We start from the raw sequence: 21,933 nt of genomic DNA, 5'->3' as shown, positions 1-21,933 counted from the left end.
AGATACTTCCAATGTGGAAGCATCTTGTCTACTCCTTGTATGAATCCTCCCTGCCCCAAATCTTTCTTTCATTCAAATCCTCAAACAGGAAAGCATAGAATGGCTTTAATTAAGCACACAAATGCCTAAGCCAAAATGGGGAGTGGGAAGAGGAAACAAGAATGGAACCGAAAATATAAAACCACACCAGAGAGGAGAAATAGCATTCAGAACCAGTAAACACTGAATTTCTCTTGTTGTTTTAACTCCGCCACAGGCATGTGATTTTGTTAAAAAGAGATGACTTAAGTGGCCAGCAATAATCTTCCTTTTAGTAGCCTGTACCACAGTCTTGCATTTGGGGAGGATTTGGCTACAGTAAAGAGAGTTTCCTCAAAATTAACTTCCCGGGGATAATCAGCAACATAACTACCCCCAAAGCAGAACTAGGCAAACAAAGAGAGTAGTTCTATTTGTTGTCTTATGCCACTGTTGGTTAAGATTAGCATGAATACAGCCTATCTTCCAACATTTACTTAAAATGCCACATTGGTTACATATTATATCAGGTACTCACTGATGATGCAATAATACGTTTCTGCATTTGCTGTAGGTTTATTTGTTTTGACTGAGAGATATACATGATTTCAATCTTTCCTATTAAAATAATGCCAAACACTGAAATTGCATATTATGGCGTATACCTGACATCTTTTCAAATATATATTTTACATATACATATATATATACTTTAAGTGTTTTTGTCATCTGCATTTCTTCAAAAATTAAAATTAATAGTAATAATAATTATGACAAGGGAAGAGAGAAATTTGAAGATAAAGGAGATAATTTCCACTGTGTGGAATGTGAATAAACAGAAAGATATGGGTATTTAATGTAATTATTAATTCAAATATTTTGTTCAGTGTGATAACAGCAGTTTTTTCCTTCTTTTGTATGGCTTCCTCTGAATTAGGCAAAGGAGACCCTGGCTCCTTCTAGGTGGTTGAAAGCTTTTTGTATGGGATGACTTTTATTCAGAGGGAGACAATAAACCTTGTTGTATCTGTGCACATAGAAGTATTGCAGTTATCAAAAATTAAGGGACTGACATCTCTACTTTATGTTTCAGAGGTTAACATTCCTGAAGCAACATTTGTAAAGACTTTAAGCAATATCTGTGAAGACTTAAGATGTACAGAAAGGAAATACCAATATCAACAATAATTCACAAAGAAAGTTGCCTTAAGGAAAAATTTTAAATGTCAATTTTATGCATAGAATACATGAATGGCTAACTAATGCATAAGACTGAAAAAAAGTTCTGTTGATCTCTCATTCCCCAAGATATTTAATATAAACTGTATCATGTATTTAAACTTCTCTATTCTAAACAAAAAAGATATAGACTATGAGGTGCCTTATTTTTTTATGTGTGTTCATGGACTCAAAAGGAAATTTGGTTTAAAATGAATTTCTATTGATATGTAATTGAATAGGATTGGATTTTCACCCAAGAATTTTATATATAGCCTTTTCTCAAGGGTAACCAATAAATTAAACCTCTTCTATATTGTTTTTGTTTTGTTTTGTGTAATTTCTCATATTGGGGATGGAAGGTAGAGGGAAGTGAGTAGAGAAGGAAAAATTTTTTTAAATTATAAGATCATGTATTTAGAGATGGAAAGAACATTAGAGATCATCCAGTCCAAACCTTCATTTTACAGATGGGAAAACTGAGACCTAGAGAGGTTAAGTAACTTGCCCAAGATCCCACAGATAGTAAGTAGTAGAGTTGCAACCAAGTCTTTTGACTATAAATCTAACACTTTTTCTACTGCACTGTGATAGCTCTTGTCATAGGAGGAAAGGAGGAAAGATGGCGGCTTCTATGCTTTCTGTAAATGTCAGAGGTTTTGTACCTTCCACCTAATTCTCCCGCAGGCCCCAGTTAATTTCATTATGCAATTACCATGACTTGAGCCAGGAAGAAATGAATGTAGAAGATTAGCATCAGAAGGGATCTAGAAGCCATCTGGTCCAACCCACACCTCACCCAGAATTCCCTTGGAAGCATCCTCAGTGGATCATAATCTAGTCTTCTCTTGAGGACCTCTAATAAGGGCTGTCCTTCAAGAATGGGAAAGCCTATTCCAACTTGGGTCAGCTCTAATTATTAGGAAGCTTTTCCTTACATCAAGCCTACCTCTTCCCTTCTTCATCTTCTACCCATAGTACTTCATTCTGTCCTCTTGAGCCAATGGAAGAGTCCATATAACAACTCTTTATTTTTTTTGGAGGGGGGGAAGGCAAGCTAATAGGGGTTAAGTGACTTGCCCAAGGTCACATAGCTAGTCAAGCATCTGAGGCTGGATTTGAACTCAGGTCCTCTTGACTCCAGGGCCAGTGCTGTATTCACTGTGCCACTTAGCTGTCCCATAACAGTTCTTTAAATACACAATGGCAGTTATCATATTCCCTATGCCTTCTTTTCTTTGGGCTAGACATTTCCTGTGTGGTTCAACGGAAAGGGTGCTGGATTTGAAGTCAGAGGACTTGACCCTATCATCTACTTACTACCCATGTGACCAAGGGCAAATCACTTAATTTCTTTGGGCCTCAGTTTCTTCAACTGAAAAATGGGGAGATAGGATGAAACAGCCTCTGAGGTTCCTTCTCTCTCAAAATCTATGATGCTATGAACATCAGTTCATTATCGCTGCCCTTATCCTGAATACTAGCCCTCTATGAATGTAGCTAAAGATCATAGTAGCTTTTCTGGCTGCTGCATCATACTGTTGATGCAAAAGGAGCTTGCAATCCATCCACCGATCTACTAGATATATTGTTAAGCCATGCTTTCAACTCTGTCTCATACTAACAAAGTGGATTGTTTGAACCCAAGGGCAAAACTTTGCATATCCCTATTAAATTTAATCTTATTAGATGCCATCCAATATTATAACCTGTTCCATGAATGAAGCTAGAAGTTCTTTATGCATGTGTTCCAGCGGTAGTAGAAGCAGCTGGGGGTGGTGGTGGTGGTGGAGGGGAGGTATACTTTCCAAACATAAACAAAAAGGGTAGTACCATTTTCTCATGAGCACCCATGATCAACACTTCATTCAGTGATAATGGAGAATAATGACACCATTGATCCTTTAAATATAGGCCACTGAAGAATTTAGTGGCAAGGAGGTTGAAACAACTGGAAGAACTAAAAAATATTTTCTGATTCTCCATGTATTTACATTATTCATATTATCACTGTTCTCCATTATCATGAAATAAAGAATTAGATTTTAGTGTTTCTAAGATGCTATTGTGTCTTTTTTTAATGGTTAGAAACCTCCTTCCCCCACCTCTGGTACCTTCAAATGTACAGTGAAATGAGTCCATGACAAAAAGTCTTCCTTTGCCTCAAAAATTCTGTTCATATTGAATTGATGCCATATTTTGTCTCCCTGTGTAAGGGCATTTCTTTGCAGTTCAGTGATACAGTGAAATGCTGGGTGTGGGCAATCTGTCAATGAAGAAGCATTTGTTAAGAACTCATTATGCTCCAGGTATCATGATAGGCACAGAAACTATCCTTGACCTCAAAGAGCTTACATTCTATTTGGGAAAACAGTGCATATCTATACAAGCAGATGCAAAATATGGACAAAGGGAAGAGGCATAATCATCTGGAGGAATCAGGAAAAGCCTTGTGTAAGAGAGATGAAGAAAGCCAGAGATTCTAAGAGGGAGAAGTTAGAAGGGGGTACGTATCAGTCTTGAATTCCACCTGTGCCGAGGCATAAAGATGGGACATTGAGTGTCACTTGTGAGAAACAAGTAGGCCATTTTGCTGGACTATAGAATATGTGAAGGGGAGTAATGGATAACAAATCTGCAGTGGTGGGCTGGATCCAGGTTGTCAAGGTCCTTAAATGCCCTAAAGAAGAAAGGCTAGAATCTCATCTTCTTGGCTAAATGAATGAGAATTCAATGGTGGATGAATGAGAGGGAATATATGCGGTAATAAAGAAGCAGGTCCTACCTATCTGCAGAAGAGTGCTGTCTTCCCACCAATAGCTCCCTGTGCCTCTGGAATCAAGGAAAAAGCAGATATGCATGGTACTTCCTTACAATACTAAGAAATGACTCTCCTTTCTCAGTGTCCAATGTCTAGCATAATGCTGAGCATATAGGAGGTGTTTTTTGATTGACTGACTGTACTCTAACAACATCTATTTCTGAACCAATTAAAAACTTTAAGCCATCGCTAATTGTAATTAACAATGACTTATTCCCCGGCTGCCAAATATTGACAAGGTAATACTAGTTTCAATAATCTACATAGCTGTCATCAGCAGCTTCATCTGCTTCTAGCAGAAGAGAGTTAAAGGAGCACTCAGTAGGACCTTGAAGCGGAGTGGAGGGACTCTACATCCTAACATTCCTAGGGGCAAGTATTAGTCTCAGTTTACAGAGAAGAAGCTAAGATATAGTCCCGTCAAGACTTGTTGCACCATCTCATATAATTCCTACGTCCCCATTTCAAACCTTAGAATATCTATGATGTAGATTTAGATTTCAGGAGGAATGAGGGAAAGGATAGATCAAGTCATTTGATTCAACATTTCAGACTTACCTAGACCACCATGTAGTATGTAAGAATGTAAGGTAACTGGATTTGAGGCTCTCAATTCTAAGGGAACAGCTAAAAATCAGTGAAAATTGATAATAATGCTAAGCAGAGCAGGAGGATTTCTTTGGATGACAGAGACCAGAGGACTAGAAAAAGCTTCAGTTCCTTTAAGTTATATAAGTCGATAGGTTGTTTAGAAAAATTCACACACACATACATCCACCATGAACTTATACCCAGAATCTTATCTAAACAGTTTAACTTACAGCTCCATAGGGAGGCTAAAGTGATTTATTGCCTTTGAAACCCATAGTGTGCTGGGGACAGAGTTGGGATAGGGAATTTATAATGTTTGATACAAGTCTAGCAGAAATCTCAAAAGAACATGAGGTATGAGTGTGGGTGAGTGGGTGGTATACATTGGCAAGACATGGAGGTCAAATAAGCAAGGACAAAAACAGTGATGACTGTTTAATGAGGCAAATAGATTGCATGGGACTGGTGTTCCATGGATTTCAAGGTGCTGGTAACTGGCAAATAAGGAGCACCCCATTTTCTGACTAGGGGCTAATTAAAACTTTAGTTGGGTCATTTGGATCTTGATGCTTATCTGTAATATTTCATCCTACCTACTCACCCCCCTAGGGATATAGGAACTCTTGTCTCCTGTTGCATTTATCAGAAACTAATTTTGGTCATGCTGGTGGTCAAGATTGCTCTTTTAAGGCAAAGAGCCAAAAACACCTCTCAGAAAAACTACAAAGGAAATATAAGTGGGCAGATAAGCTGGTTAGGCTGGAATGGGGGCTGGGATAAGCAAACTCTTCTTTCAGAATAGGCTGTGAAGTCTATTGTAATTTGGGGGTTGTTGAGGGTGGAGGGTGGGAGTGGAGATGCTTAGATCTATGCCTTGCCTGAAAGTTGATAACTATGCAAATAAACATAACACCACATTTTTTCAACATGCTCATCCAACCTCGAGAACAAGGCCATAAACAGTAATGCAATCTGCATTCCTTTCAATTACCAGACATTTATTTCAGATGCATTTCACCCTCGTCTCCTCCAGTCAAAGTTTGGCTTTGTTGTGTTTGGTCATTTTAGTTGTGTCTGACTCTTCGTGGCCACATTTGGAGTTTTGGCAAAGATACTGGAGTAGTTTACCATTTCCTTCTCTAGCTCATTGTATAGATGAGGAAACTGAGGCAAACAGAGTGAAAGGACTTGCCCAGGGTCACACAGCTAGTAAACGTCTGAAGCCAGATTTAAGCTCAGGAAGATGAGTCTTTCTGACTTCAGGCCCAACACTCTATCCATTGCACCACCTAACTGCCCCTTGCCTTTGTTAGTTCGAATTTTTGGTGGGAGAAAGGGAAGATTTTTAAAAGTTTCCTTTTTAGAAATCTGAAGGATCAAGAAGCAAAAATGGAGACTTTTTATAGAGGGAAATGATTCTAAATTTCCTCTAATTAATAGTCTATTTCAATAGATTTCTAATAGAAGTCCACTGCCTTTATCAGTTACTCCATAAATGTACAGGGCAGGGTAGAGCCATCCCTGTGTCTTCTTAGAGTGAAAGGATATATGCTGTCGTAGATACAAAAGTGATCCAATTTTCTTTAAGTAGTTAAGGAATCAAGAGTCACAGGATCATAGATAGTAGGATTATAGAGCTGGAAATGAGAGGTTATCTAGTTTAACTCCTTTGAAAATGGAGGCCTGAGGATATTAAGTGACTTCGTCATACAGGTAAGAAGGGCCAAGTCAGAATTTTAACTGAGGTCCTCTGACTCCATATTTAATATTCTTTCTACTATACCAAGCTCTTCCTTATTTCTCCCATAAGTATTGGGGACTCACTGAAAGAGATTAAGATGTATGGCCTAATTGCTGGAGAAGGCATTGGGTTTTTGAACACAGAACCAACAAGTTTTTGGGTCTCAGTCCTATTCAGAGCTCAAGATAGCATTTTTTGTCTTCCAAACTCAGACTGTGTAATCAAAGACTAATTATTGGGGGCAAAGTGGGGAGGCCTCCTTCTTTATTCCTTTTCTTGTCTCTTCAGAGGCACTGTCAGTAGTGGAATGCTAAGTTAGTACCAAACTCTCCCTCGTGATGCTCTTTCATGCTATCTTTTGACTACAAAGGAAGTTTGGCAGTGCTCCCAAAGTGGAATTCTGGGAACAATGCTTTCTGATGAAACACTAGATGAAAAAGAATTATTTCAACACTTCTAGGAATAGAAGGCTACTGAATACCCCTCTCCTTTGATAAGTAGTCAGGTATTAAAATACAGATTTTAACAGTACACAGTTCTCATCTTTCAATCTTCCCCTAACCCTCCACACTCTTGGCTTGAGAAGGTGACTATATTCTAATCAATTACCATTATGGTCATATTTGGCATAAAGTGAGTCAAAGTTACTCAAAAGTACCATGTCTCTTGGGGAAGGTTACTAGGCTGGAAATCTTCTAGGACTCATGAGGCATTTTCCAATTACTCGTGTTTAGGCAGCAGACAATTTTCCACTAGGAAATGGTAGTCAGTGACTGAGTTCCTTTCCCATGAGAAGGTGGGTGAGAAAGACAGAAAATGCACATTGTGTAGGGGGAGGGATGAAGCCCATGAAGTACTCAAGCACGGCTGAGGGATATCCAGTAATTTGTGGTGACACTTTAGCAGGGACCTTGGCCCTTGTGTTGGAAGTTGAAAGATCTGTGTTAGTGGTCTAGGAATGCAGCTGGCAACTTGTATAAAAATGTCCCATGCTATTTAGCTTGTGGTTGTCTGGATTCCTTTCTAGGGCATTTTTTGGGGGGTGGCTATGGAAAGGAATTGTTTTTAATTGTTATCCTCTACATCTACAATTGTTTTCCTCAATTACTGGAATACCCTACACTTGGGTTACTCTTTCTTGAGAGTAAGTGAAGTCAAAGTCACGTAAGGGGCTGAAGACTTCTCTGTTTCCGGTACCTATTTTTTTTAAAAGAGGCTTTTAGGTTACCAGAACTCCACCTCTATGCCAAAAGTGAGGTTGTAATTCATATAGTTTGGAAGTGAATAATGTATAGAAGTTGCACAGATGTTGAGAAAAAAAAATTGAGTTAAAAGAACACAAGAGATATTTGTGTCATACATAGTCATTTGAAAATAGCTATAGTCAGATGATAAAGCAAATCTTTACCTTTATAACCAAAACAAAACAAACAAGCAAAAATGGACAAAAGTTTCTATTTCAACATTTTGTAAATAAACTTTAAACTCAGATGCAGGTAAGAAAAAAAATCCAAAGAGCCTATCAATTTTTTTTCTTTTCCTCCCTTCCTTGCAAGGTCAGTATTATTTCTCAAACCACAGAGATCTAGTTTTGGGGCAGGGGGAGGGGTTAGGGAAGGGTGGTCATTGAAATAAGAGTCACCATATCTCAACACAACTGCTTCTTTCCATTCTTCCAGGCTTTTTAAATCTCTAGAGAAGCAGGGAATGAAGTGGCCTGTCCATTTTTATATTCTTCTATGTAGGTAGTTTTCATTCCCAAAAGATGGGGAAGTTTGGCTTTCATTCACCAATTTAACTTTCCCAGGGAATTGCAAAATTCCAGCTCTACTGGACCCTGGAAATGAGCAAGTGGAATCGATAGGTCACGTGATCTGACTTTTGCAGCCAGCCAGAAGCCAGATGTCCCCTCCCCTTTGATCTAAATAACACTTTAGGCTGCAGACAATAAGATTGGTTTTAAATTTATTGTCTCTTTGATTTCTGCATTCTAATGCTTTTTAAATTCTTTACACAAGACAGAGCTATATATAGGCAACTGGGGTGTCTTCAGTGCAGCCCAAAAAGGAAAGTACTGGGCAGAGGCTCAGGCACATTTCTCTGCAATGAAACAAAAGCCTACTTGGGGGCATAGGCCTTTTTTTGTTTGTTTGTTTTGTTATTTCTTTCTGAAATGGAACATTCAACTCATTGTCCCAGTGTCAAATCTGGCATGAAGCTTCTTATAGGACGTCTGTGTTATCAAAGCAAAAGAGAGAAAGAAGCAACTATAAACAAAGAAACCAAAAGCATAAAGTCATATAAATCCTTCATCTCACTTTAATTTTTAACTTTAATTTTGTTTAATTTTCATTCTAGCAATTTTCAGACTTTCTAGCACATAGCTAAGTCTATTCATTTCTTATCCTGAGTTTAAGTATCTGGATTAACATTGATGATTGCATGTAACTCTTGCTGTTGTTTAATATTTATTCTTCCATGACCCTGTTTGGGGTTTTCTTGGCAAAGATACTGGAGTGGCTCGCCATTTCCTTCTCCAGCTCATTTTACAGATGAGAAAACTGAGGCAAACAGCATTAAGTGACTTGCCTCGGGTTACACAGCTAAGAAGTGTCTGAGGCCAAATTTGAACTTAGGAAGACAAGTTTTCCTGACTCCAGGCCTGGCACTCTATCCACTGCCACTGAACCACCTAACTGCCCGTATATGTACACACACACACACACACACACACACACACATATATATATATTTGGTTCTTCTTTCTTCACTCTGCATTAGATATAAATCTTTCCATGTTTCTTTATATCTATTTTTCATTTCTTACAAAATTGTAATATTCCATTACATTCTTTGCTCTAGTCCTTCAGAAGCTTAAATCAAACCTGATATCAAGTACAGGGATATTTTGTAGCAATTTATTCTTCTATATTTTGAATTAATGAATTTTTCGGAGTTCAAGGATTTTTCCTGAATGAATGTTGGAACCATTAAAAGAAATCTCCAAAGTACCACCAGCAAAGTGAAAAATAAAAACCATAACAATACCTAACATTTATATAGTGCTTTTAGGATTGCAAAGCACTTATATACATTAATTTTATTTGATCCTTACACTAGTCCTATGAAGTAGGTGCTATTATCCATTTTACAGATGAAAACTGAGACTAAGAAAGGCTAAGTGATTTGTCCAGGATCACACAATTTCTGAATGACTGAGGCAACATTCAAATTAATCATTTCCTGTCTGCAAATCCAGTACTCTATCTACTATGATACTTCACTGACTCTACAACATTAAATAGGATCCTTTGCTCCTCTTTGGTATAGTTCACCTTTGTGGTCTGAGAAAAGAAGTACTTAGAACAGGGCTCATGCCTGCCCTTTGGTCTCTCTCTAAAAGTTCTCTGAAGTGGTTTAATTAATGTCTAACTAATAAATGAGATATAACATATCAGGCAATGAAGAGTTTATTGTATGGTTTCACTAATATTGTCACTAAAATTGATGCTTTTAAATGCAGCAATGGCAGGAAAAACTATTTAAATAAAAAGGGACTGATCCCAAATTGAGTAGGGAGAGACTATAAAGTTGGGTGTAATTCTTTATACTGGCGGTGTTAAACTTGAATAGAAATCAGGCCACGAAACCTCATACAAGTATCCCTGTCCCACATTAACATTATCTCTGTTCTATTATCATTATTATTTTTTATTTTTATATTTTAATATATTCATATTATATTAAAATGTTTATATATTTTATTATATATTTGTTTTGTTATTGTATTTATTAATTTTATTATTGTTATTATCAATATTGTTTTTATTTATTTTCTTAAGTATTTCCCAATTACATTTTAATATGGTTGGGTGGTATTTAGGAGTACTGTGGGCTGTATGTTTGACACCTCTGCATCACACCATGCTAAGTAATCAGTCCATCTCTCATACTAGTGAATGTCTGTTATATGCAAAGCACTTTACCAGGTATGAGGGGAATTGTCCTGGGGTTGTGGTGTGCATTATGTTTTGTTTTGAAAAGTTACCAAGGAAGGTAACACGGAGTAGGGTAAAGGAAACAGGCTTTGGTTGGTAGTAGAGAAGCTGAGTTAGAATTATAGCTCTTCATTAATTACCTGAGTGGTCCAGGGTAAGTCACTTGACTCTTTGGGCTCCAGTTAGATTACAGAGTAATAACAGCCTGTTTAGGTCTTAATCTCTCATCCTATGATCTGTGAAATAAATTATCCCTTCCACATTGAGAGTTTCCCCATGAAGGTTTTGATATATCATGTGGGTTGACATAAGAAATTCAATAGAAACTTTTGGGGAGTTTTGAGGAAGTTGCACATGATACGTGAAGGCCAGAAGATGACAAAAAAATTTAGAAACTCAGAAATGCATAAAATATATGTATAATATTGTCTAGTATGAAAATATTTTCTTTTAATACTATAAATATACACAATTTATTTTTTAAAGTTCAAATAAGTAAAAAGTTTAAGTTTGTAAAACCACAAAAAGCAGCAGATAACACACAAGGACTAGAAATGTAAAACTATCTTAAAAAGTTTACTAATTCATAAATGCGTAAAATGTATGTACTGTTATATATAATATTACATGTACAGTATGCATTTTACTGTTTAATAATATAAATGAACAGCTATTTCTTAAAATTCAATTTTTAGCAAAAGAACTGCAATTCTATGTACTGATTTGGCCATGCCAAGAATGTTTAGGGCAATCTCTTATGTGATGTCTGGTGGTACTCTAGCAGTGATCTTTGCATCTTGAGTTCCTTGAATCTTGTATGGTTTAAACAGCATAAATTCTATTAAAATTATGGGTCCCAAGTGTAGTGTTCCTAGTGGTTTGGAAAGTGCTCCAAAGAAACAGAAGAAAGTGATGAAGAAAAAAGAATTGTTAGATATGCGTTGTTCAGGGTAAATGACTGCTGTAGTTGACTGTAGTTAGGGCATTAATGAGTACACCATAAGGCAGAGCTTCTCAACCTTTTTCTACTTGCAACTCCTTTTCACTCAGGAAATTTTTATGCAACCCCAGGTATATAGGTATATAAAATAGGTATACAAACCAAACATTTACTGATAATAAATCATAAATAAATTTATTTTAAAACAATTCTTTGATATATATATATATATATATATATATATATATATAATTTTACCATTTATTAAAGAGTAAAGCAAATTTGCATATTAATGAGATGGAGTGCTTGTTTATTTTTACATAAAGAGTTAAATCTTGGTAAAATATTTGATATTGCAGGGTGTAAAACATCTTCAATGTTTTTCAGAATTGATTGGTAGTTTGATTTTATAATCGTCAATGCTGAAAATGCCACTTGCATAAATACATAAGACAAAATGGCAGAAGTATGATTATGGCCATTTCAGAAATTATTGGGAATTCAGTTCTAATCCCAAGCCAAAATTCATTTAACAATTTTTTAGGAAACTCAAGTTTTAAACCTATGTTGTTTGATAACTTGGCAAATTCTTCTTGAACTTTTAATGGCAGATGACTGACATTTTTTATTTCAATTGAGTATGGTTTATGAACCCAACTTAGGTTTTTGGAATCAAAATTTGAAGGGAAGTACTTCCAAAACTGTGTCTCCAGGCACTTCAGATGATCAATTATAACTCTTACAATTAAATGTTTGGGAAGGTTATTTTCAATTATAAAATCATCTGTAGCTGTAAACATTTCTAAAGAACTATTTCACACCCTATTCTTCCATATATTAACTTTTTTAGTAAAACTTTCAAGTTTATCTTTTAACATAAATATATCACATTTTTTCCCTTGAAGCAACATGTTTAAATCACTGGGTTTTTTTTAAAAAATATCTGACAAATAACACAGTCTTGCAAGCCATATGCCATTATGAAAAAAATTAACAAAATTGGATTTCTGCTCAGTCAAAAATATAACAGTTTCATCTTTCAATTTTAATAATCTGTTTAAACTTCATCCTCTTTAGAACCACTGTACCTCTGCATGTAGTAATAAGCTTTTGCAATTGGAGTTCATGTCTTTACAAAAGTTTGAAAACAAATGACTGTTAAGGTCATGTCTTTAATTAAGTCAATGATTTTTATAATATTGTGAAGCACAACATCTGACTCTAGTGATATTTTTTTGTGGCTGTAAGTGCCTCCCAATGGATCATGCAGTGAGTAAAAGTGTTATGTTCATTGTCACCAGCTTTAAATTTTGCTACAAATCCAACATTCTCACCCATCAATTGCTCTAGCACCATCTGTACAGACTCCAATGTAATTTTTTCACTGTAAACCATCATTTGTGAAAAATTTATCTACTTTAATATATATATATAGCTTCCCCTCTTATGTGCCCTTCCAGAGGGTGACAAAACAATAATTCTTCATATATGCTTCCTTCATAAACATATTTTACATAAAGTAGCAATTGTGCCATGTTAGAAATATCAGTTGTTTCATCTAACTGAATTGCAAACTTTGGGCTGCCCTTAAGCCTGGTAATAAGCTGCTGGAATTAGTCATCACTAATTTCAGAAATTCTTTTGGAAACAGTATCACTTGATAAAGAAATTCTATGAATTTCATCCCCATACTTTTTCCCATGAACTATTTCTGACATTTTAATAGCATCAGGTAACATTAGGTCTTCTCCTACAGCCTAGGGTTTTTTAGTTCTTGCAATTAAATAAGAAGTTTCATAAGATGCAAGTAAATACTTTCCATCGACAGCAACAAATTTCTCAAGACATTGTTTTTCTTTATTTGAATATTTGAAAAGTTGTTCAAAATATTCCTTTGATTTATTGCAGTATGCTGCATGCTTGGTATTAAGATGTCATTTTAGTTTGGCTGGTTTCATGCTCTCTGCAGCCAGAACTTCATTACAAATTGAGCAAAGAGGTTTTTCCACACCATCATCATTATTAGAAGTAAATACATATTGTAAAAATGATTCAACATATTTTCTTTTTCTTGTCAATTTAGGTGTACCACAACCTGGTAGTGAATACTCTGCCACATTGTCATCAGTATTCTTACTTCTTCTGTCTAAATTTGGCCACTTATTCATAACTAAAAATATTTTTGTCCAAAAATACAAATAAATATTGCTAATAATTTCTCAAATAAATACTAGCTTTAGTTTATGAAATTATATTTGTTTATGCTTAATTTTAAAAAAACTGACATTCATACTTACATACACATACAGTGTTGATGGTGGAGAAATATTATTAAAGGGCTTTTGTTTTTACTTGCTGCAATTAAACATATGTTTCTATAAAAGAATATAATAACAATTTTAAAATCAAACATTCTAACACAATACAATTCAAAGATATACTAATTTGATACTTATATGCTAAGGAATGATGGTAGAAAAATATTAAAAGTCTTTATTTTCCATAATTGAACTACTATGTTTCTGTAAGAGCAGGAAACCTTGTATGTATAATGAAAATACTGCAATTAACAACATACACTAGTCTCGATTCTGAGCTGAGGTGTTTCTGGCAGCAGTTGTTGGTGATGTGTGGCATGATAGCATGTATAGTGCAAAGTGTGCATGTTATTTGTTTAGAACCAAGGCTGCAGTGAAGTCATGCAACGCAACATGGGCAAGCACTGCCAGAAACACCTCAGATTCATTACTTATTTAATTCTTGAATTAACTTTTGATTGTAGCATGTTCAGAAATCTTTTACTGTTGCCAAACTTTTTGTGACCCCCACATTCAGTTATGTGACTCCATAGTTTAAGAAGTGCTGTCATAAGACATATCAAGAAAAAAGAAAAGGCATTCATCTCCAAATAACCATAAATTAGCAACCCAAAAAAAGTCTCGGAACAGCAGAATCAGCAAAAAGATGGGGTGAAACAATGTTTTTGTTCAAGAAACTTGGGAGGTTGGCAGGAAAAGTCTGTCTCACTCTAGTAAAAGGAGACCACAGTCCAGAGCAGGAAGAGTTCTAGTGAGCCAGCAGCAAGCCTTGCTTCAGCAAACCAGCAGGAGATCCTGAGCCCCAGTGCAGTGGAGCAGACAAACACCAAGATCAGGACCTGCCCCCCCCCAGTATGCCAGGGGAAAGGGCAACCTTCAGCTCCAAGAACTTCATGTTTAAGCATAGCCCCAGGCAAACAGGCAGCCTCCCCCTCCATGTGTTTCAGTTTAGCTTTAGGCAAACAGATAGATGCCTAAGCAAATGGGCAGACGCAAAACACCAGTGCCAGGAGCCCACACATAACTCAGCATAGACAGGCAAACAGGCAGCCTCCAACCCCAGGACCACTATGTTCTTCAGTGTGGCTTGGGGAAACAGGCAGAAACTGATGCAGGAACACCTCATTGGCCTCAACACACGCCAGACACTAGCACTGACACAAGATCCCAGCTCAGCACCAGGTTAGTTGCTAGACCCCTACAGCCTTTAGTGGTACCAGCCACCCCCACCTTATCCCCTCAGCAAAGAATCAGACACTAGGTCTCATGTGGGCCTCAGGGCAACATTGGCACAGCACCAAGTAAACGGCCAAGGCTTATAGCCCCTGGCACAAGAAGCCTAAGACAGTGCCCCTTCCTCCCCAGGAGCAGAGCTTAAATTTAAAAGAAAGGAAAAAGACCAAAAAAGATGAGCAAAAAACAACAGCAAAAAGAATCTGACCATAGAAAGTTATTACAGTGACAGGGAAGATCAAGATACAAACTCAGAAGAGGACAATAATGTCAAAATACCTATGGGCAAAGCCCCAAACAAAAATAGGAAGTTGTCTGAAGCCCAGAAAGAACTCATGGAAGAGCTCAAAAAGGAGCTTAAAAATCATATAAAAGAGGTAGAAGAAAAATTAGGAAAAGAAATGAGAGTGATATAAGAGGATTATGAAAAGAGAGTTAACAGCTTGGAAAAAGAAAACAACTGCTTAAAAATAGAATTGGCCAAATGGAAAAGGAGGTACAAAAATCTACTGAAGAAAACAACTCCTTAAAAAGTACAATGGCCAAATGAAAAAGAAGGTACAAAAGCTAATTGAGGAAAACAACTCTTTAAAAGTTAGAATTGAACAAGTGGAAGCTAATGACCAAATGAAACATCAAAAATCAACCAAACAATTTCAAAAGAGTGAAAAAATAGGAAAATGTAAAATACCTCATTGGAAAAACAACTGACCTGGAAAATAGACCCAGGAGAGACAATGTCAGAATCACTGGACTACCTGAAAGTCATAATCAAAAGAGGGATGTGGACAACATCTTTCAAGAAGTTATCAAGGAAAACTGCCCCGATATCCTGAAACCAGAGGGCAAAACAGGCATTGAAAGAATCCACTGATCACCTCAGGGAAAAGATCCCAAAATAAAAACTTCCAGGAACATTACGGACAAATTTCAGAACTATGGGATCAAGGAAAAAATACTGCAAGTGGCCAGAAAGAAACAATATAAATATTGGGGAACCACCATCATGATTACACAGGATTTAGCAGCTGCGATGTTACAGGATCAGAGGTCATGGGACATGATATCCTGGCAGGTAAAGGAGCTAGGACTACAACCAAGAATCACTTGCCCAGGGAAAAGAAAGAAGAAAACCAAACATCCAGCATCAAAAATGAATAGGAGTGAAATCACCACCAATGAAGAAGAAATTAAAATAATCATTAGGAAATACTTTGCCTGATTATATGCCAATAAATCTGACAATCTGAGTAAAATTGATGAATATTTATGAAAATATAAATTACCCAGATTAATACATCAAGAAATAGAATGCCTAAACAATCCTATCTTAGAAAAAGAAATTGAACAAATCATTAATGAACTCCCTAAGAAAAAAATCCCCTGGGCCAGATGGGTTCACAAATGAATTCTAACAATCATTTATGCTATATAAAGTATTTGGGAAAAAAGGTGAAAAAGGAGTCCTGCCAAACTCCTTTTATAACACAAATACGGTGGCGATACCTAAATCGGAAATAGCTAAAACAGAGAAAGAAAATTAAGGACCATTTTTTTCTAATGAATATTGATACAAAAATTTTGAACAGAATACTAGCAAGGCAATTGCAGCAATAAATCACAAGGATTATACACTATGACCAGGTAGGATTTATACCAAGAATGCAGGGTTGGGTCAATGTTAGGAAAACTATCAACACATTGATCATATCAATAACAAAAACAACAGAAATCAAATGATTACCTCAACAAATGCTTGAAAAAGCTTTTGACAAAATACAGTACTAATTCCTATTAGAAACTCTAGAGAGCATAGGAATAAAGGGAGTGTTTCTTAAAATGATGAGCAATATCTATCTAAAACCATCAGCAAGCATTATCTGTAAGGAGGATAAGCTAGAAGCTTTCCCAGTAGGATCAGGGGTGAAGCAAGAATGTATCACCATTATTGTTCAATATAGTACTAGAAATGTTAGCTATAGCAATAAGAGAAGATAAAGAAATAGAAAGAATTAGAATATGCAGTGAGGAAACAAAACTATCACTCTTTGCAGATGATATGATGGTATACTTAGAGAATCCTAGAGAATCAACTAAAAAACTAGTTGCAATAATTAACAACAAACAAAGTTTCAGGATATAAGGTAAACCCATATAAATCACCAGCATTTCTTTATATGACCAACAAAACCCAGCAGCAAGAGTTAGGAAGAGAAATTCTACTTAAAATAATTGTAAACAATATAAAATACTTGGGAGTCTATTTGCCAAGACAAACCTAGGAACTATGTGAAGAAAATTACAGAACATTTTTCACACAAATAAAGACAGATCTAAACTATTGGAAAATATCAATTGCTCATCCATAGGCCAAGCCAATGTAATAAAAATGACAATTCTGCCTAAACTAATTTGCTTATCCAATGCCATACCAATCAAACTACCAAAAAATTGTTTTATAGAGTTGGAAAAAATAACAACAAAATTCATCTGGAAAAACAAAAGGCCAAGAATATCAAGGGAATTAATGAAAAAAATATGAAGAGAGGTGGCCTAGAAATACCAGATTTCAAATTATATTATAAAGCAGTAATCATCTAAAGTATCTGCTACTGGATAAGAAATAGAGTGGTGGATCAGTGGAAGAGATTAAGTGCACAAGACACAGTAATCAAGGACCATAGTAACCTAGTGTTTGATAAACCCAAAGACCTTAGCCTTTGGGATAAGAACTCACTATTTGACAAAAACTGCTAGGAAAACTAGAAAACAATAGGGCAGAAATTAGGTATAGGCCAACATCTCATGCTGTATACCAAAATAAGGTCAAAATGGGTGCATGATTTAGACATAAAGAGTGATACCATAAACAAATTAGAAGAGCAAGGAATAGTTTAACTGTCAGATCTATGGAGAAAGGAAGAATTCATGACCAAACAAGAGAAAGAGGGCATTATGAAATGTAAAATAGATAATTTTGATTATATTAAATAAAAAAGCTTCTGCATAAACAAAACCAATGCAACAAAGATTAGAAGAAAAACAGAAGGGCAACTAGGTGGTGCAGTGAGTAGAGCACTGGTCCTGGAGTCAGGAGGACCTGAGTTCAAATCTATCCTCAGACACTTGACACATGTACTAGCTGTGTGACCTTGGGCAAATCATTTAACCCCAATTGCCCTGCCTTCCCTGATCCAAAAAAACAAACAAAAAAAAGGATTAGAAGAAAAATAGAAAGCTGGGAAACAATCTCTACAGCAAGCATCACCGATAAAAACTTAACTTCTCAAATATATGGAGAACTGAGCCAAATTTATGAAAATACAAGCCATTTCCCAATTGATAAATAGTCAAAGATATGAACAGGAAGTTTTCAGATGAAGAAATCAAAGCTATCTATAGGCATATAAAGAAGCGCTCTAAATCACTTTTGATTAGAAAAATGCAAATTAAAACAACTTTGAGGTGCCACCTCACACCTATCAGGGTAGCTAATATGACAAAAAAGAAAAATATTGGAAGGAGGTGATGTGGGAAAACTGGGACACTAATGCACTGTTGGTAGAGTTGTGAACTGATACATTCATTCTAGAGAGCAATTTGGAACTATACCCAAAAGGCAACCAAACTGTGCATACCCTTTGATCTGACAATACCACTACATCCGTATCCCAAAGAAATCATAAAAAAGAGGAAAGGACCTACATGTGCAAAAATATTTATAGCAGTACTTTCATGTTAGCAAAATATTGGAAAATGAGGGGATGCTCGTCAATTGAGGAATGGCTGAACAAGGTATATGAATGTAATGGAATACTATTGTGCAATAAGAAATGATGAGCAGGCAGATTTCAGAAAAAACCTGGAAAGACTTGTACGAACTGATGCAAAGTGAAATGAGCAGAATCAAGAAAACATAGTATACAGTAACAGCAACATTGCGTAATGATCAGCTACGAATGATTTCATTCTCCTTAGCAACATAATGATTGACTCATGAAGGAAAATGCTATCCATGTCCACATAAAGAACTGATGGATTCTGAATGCTGATCAAAGCATACTATTTTGACTCACTTTTTTTGCAGTTTTTTCCCTTTTGATCTGTTTCTTCTTTCACAACTGTGACTAATATGGAAATGTTTTACATAATTGCACATATATAACTTATATCAAATTGCTTACCATTTTAGGAAGAGGGGAGGGGAGGTAGGGAAGGAGAAAAATTTGGAACTCAAAATCTTGTTTAAAATGAATGCTAAAAATATCTTGCCATGTAATTGGGAAACACCAAAACACTACTTTAAAAAAAGAAAAAAAGAGAAGGAAATCCACAAAGCCTGCAGCCACACCAACAACTGCAAAGCATTTGTATAAGCTACGAAATCTGCATCTCTCTCCAGTAGTAAGTGCAACATTCTTTTGGGTGCAGGATTGGTATAAGAAAGGCATTCTAGTAGACTCTGGCATCATTGAGAAAAGGCTAAGTCCTTATATGATCTCCTAAAGGAAAATGAAAGTGAAGGGTCTAATCCTATGGATTTTCAGGCCAGCAAAGGCTGGTTTGAAAATTTTTTAAAAAGGTTTAGCCTAAGCAATGTAAAAGTAATAGGAGAGGCAGCATCTGCCAATCAAGAGGCAGCTACAGAGTTTCCTGAAATCCCAAAGAAACTGATTGAAGAGAAAGGTTACAAACCAGAACAGATATTCAATACTAACCAAACTGCCCTGTATTGGAAAAAGATGCTTCAGAGAACATACATTAGCCAAGAAGAGAAGTGAGCCCCAGGTTTTAAAGCCAAAAGGGATAGGGTTACCCTGCTCTTTTGTGCCAGTGTTACGGAGTTCATGATAAAGACAATCCTGATATATAAAGCTGCTAACCCTCGAGCTTTGGAAGGAAAGGAAAAGTGCCTATCTACTGGATGTTCAGTAAGAAAGCATGGATGACCAAAGCACTTCCTTGACTGGTTCCATCAGTGTTTTGTGCTGGAGGTTAGAAAATACCTTGTCAGCAAGGGATTACCCTTAAAATGTTATTACTTCTGGACAATGCCCCCAGCCACCCAAAACCCCATAGATTCCACGTTGAAGTCATCTACATGCCACCTACACAAACATCTCTCATTTAGTCTTTTGATAAGGGGGTAACACAGACATTAAAGACACACTACATATGCTACTCAATGGTTATTTTTTAAAAATATATTTTGTTGTACATTCAGTATGTTTAGTATTATCCTCCTCAAATTTGTTTCTTTTTATATTTATTTTGTATTTTTATTTCTTTTCATATAGTTATTTTTACTTAATATTGACCTATATGTAGCTTATGACCAAATACTTAACCCAGATTTTACAACAAGGTACTGTAAACACCCTGTTAAAAAAAAGAAAAAAATTTCAGACTTCTTCTCTAGAATGAAAAGAGGACCAAAATTTTTATACAGATTTTCCAGATCACCAGGGTGCCTTACCCCTAACCCCTGTAATGTGGAAAGGAGAATTGTAGAAAACACAGTCAATATTCTCAAATATTTTACGAACCACCTTTCAGGGATTTTGAAGTTCTTACATTCAGTTGAAAGTTGAATAAGATGGTCTCTAATGTCTCTTCCAAGGCTAAGATTTTATTAATCCCTGAAATGGGAAAACAAATAAAAGTATTTAAAAATGGAAAAAGAAATTGGCTTTTATTCTTGCTTAGGCTAATGATTATCAGTATCTTTTGCTTTTTCTTTCTGAATATATCCATCTCCCTTCCTTCATGTAGTGAGCTTGAACAGCGAACTTTTTAAAGAACAAAAAAAAGCATTTTAGCAAAACCAACTAACATATCAATTAAGTCAGATGGTATATATAATATTCCACATCCATTGTTCATTACCTCTATAGAGAAGGAATGGGACTGATTTTTTTCATTTCTTTTCCAGGGCCAAGTTTTGTTATAATAATTACACAACACTCATTTCTAGTTTTGTTGTTTTCATTATTCTGTCTATTTACACTAGATATTATAGATATTGCTTTCTTAATTTAGCTTACTTCCCTCTGGATCAGTTCATATAAGTCTTCCCATTCTTCCTTAAATTCATATCTATCTCTTCTTGTAGTGCAATAATAGTCTATTGCATTAATGTACCACAAACTTGTTTAGTCATTCCTTAATCAAAGAGCTTCAAGGGACAGCTTCTAGGCTTTTGCTCAGGTCTCTTGGCTTACATGGAATTGTTCAGTTGTTTTCAGTCATGTCTGACTCTTTGTGACCCCTTTTTGAGGTTTTCTTGGCAAAGATATTGGAGTGGTTTGCCGTTTCCTTGTCCAGCTCATTTTATAGGTGAGGAAACTGAGGCAAATCGGGTTAAATGACTTGTCCAGGGTCACAGAGCTATTAAGTGTCTGACAGATTTGAATTCAGGTCTTCCTGTCTCCATCCATTGTGCCACCCAGCTGCCCCATACATGAAATTATTGGATCATAAAACGAGAACTAATGAGACTATGGAGATCATCTTGTATATTCTTCTCATTTTATAGAAGAAGAAATGAAGCCCCAAGAGGTTAGTTGACTTGCCCAAGGTCACAGAGGTCATAAGTAGTAGAGCTAGAATTTAAACTCAGGTCCTTTGACCCCAAATATGACACTTTGTTTTCAATTCTTTTTTTTAACCACAAAAAAGCCAAAAAAAAGAAATGCTATCAGTATTTTGTTGTATATGGGACCTTTCTTTCTGTCTTTGATCTCTGTTATGTGTCTAACAGTGAAATCTCTAGACAAAAAGAGTGTAGAGATATTTTAGTCACTTTCTTAGCATAATTCTAAATTTCTTTCCAGGATGGCTGGACCAATTCACAGCACTACCAAACATTGTATTAGTGTGCCTATCTGCCAACACTCCCTCCAGTGTTGACTATTTGTATCTTTTGACATCCTTGCCAACTTATTGATATGAGGAGGAACCTTGGAGTAGTTTAGAACTAGAAACTGTTGGCTCTTGGCTCCTAAGCAGCTCCTTGAAGTAGTGATTCTCCCCATTCAAACAAAGGCTAGGTGATT

Source organism: Trichosurus vulpecula, chromosome 8 (genome assembly GCF_011100635.1).
Source record: "Trichosurus vulpecula isolate mTriVul1 chromosome 8, mTriVul1.pri, whole genome shotgun sequence".
NCBI classification, from domain to species: Eukaryota; Metazoa; Chordata; class Mammalia; order Diprotodontia; family Phalangeridae; genus Trichosurus; species Trichosurus vulpecula.
The sequence above is the reverse complement of the archived record's forward strand: the minus strand, read 5'-3'. Positions refer to the sequence as shown.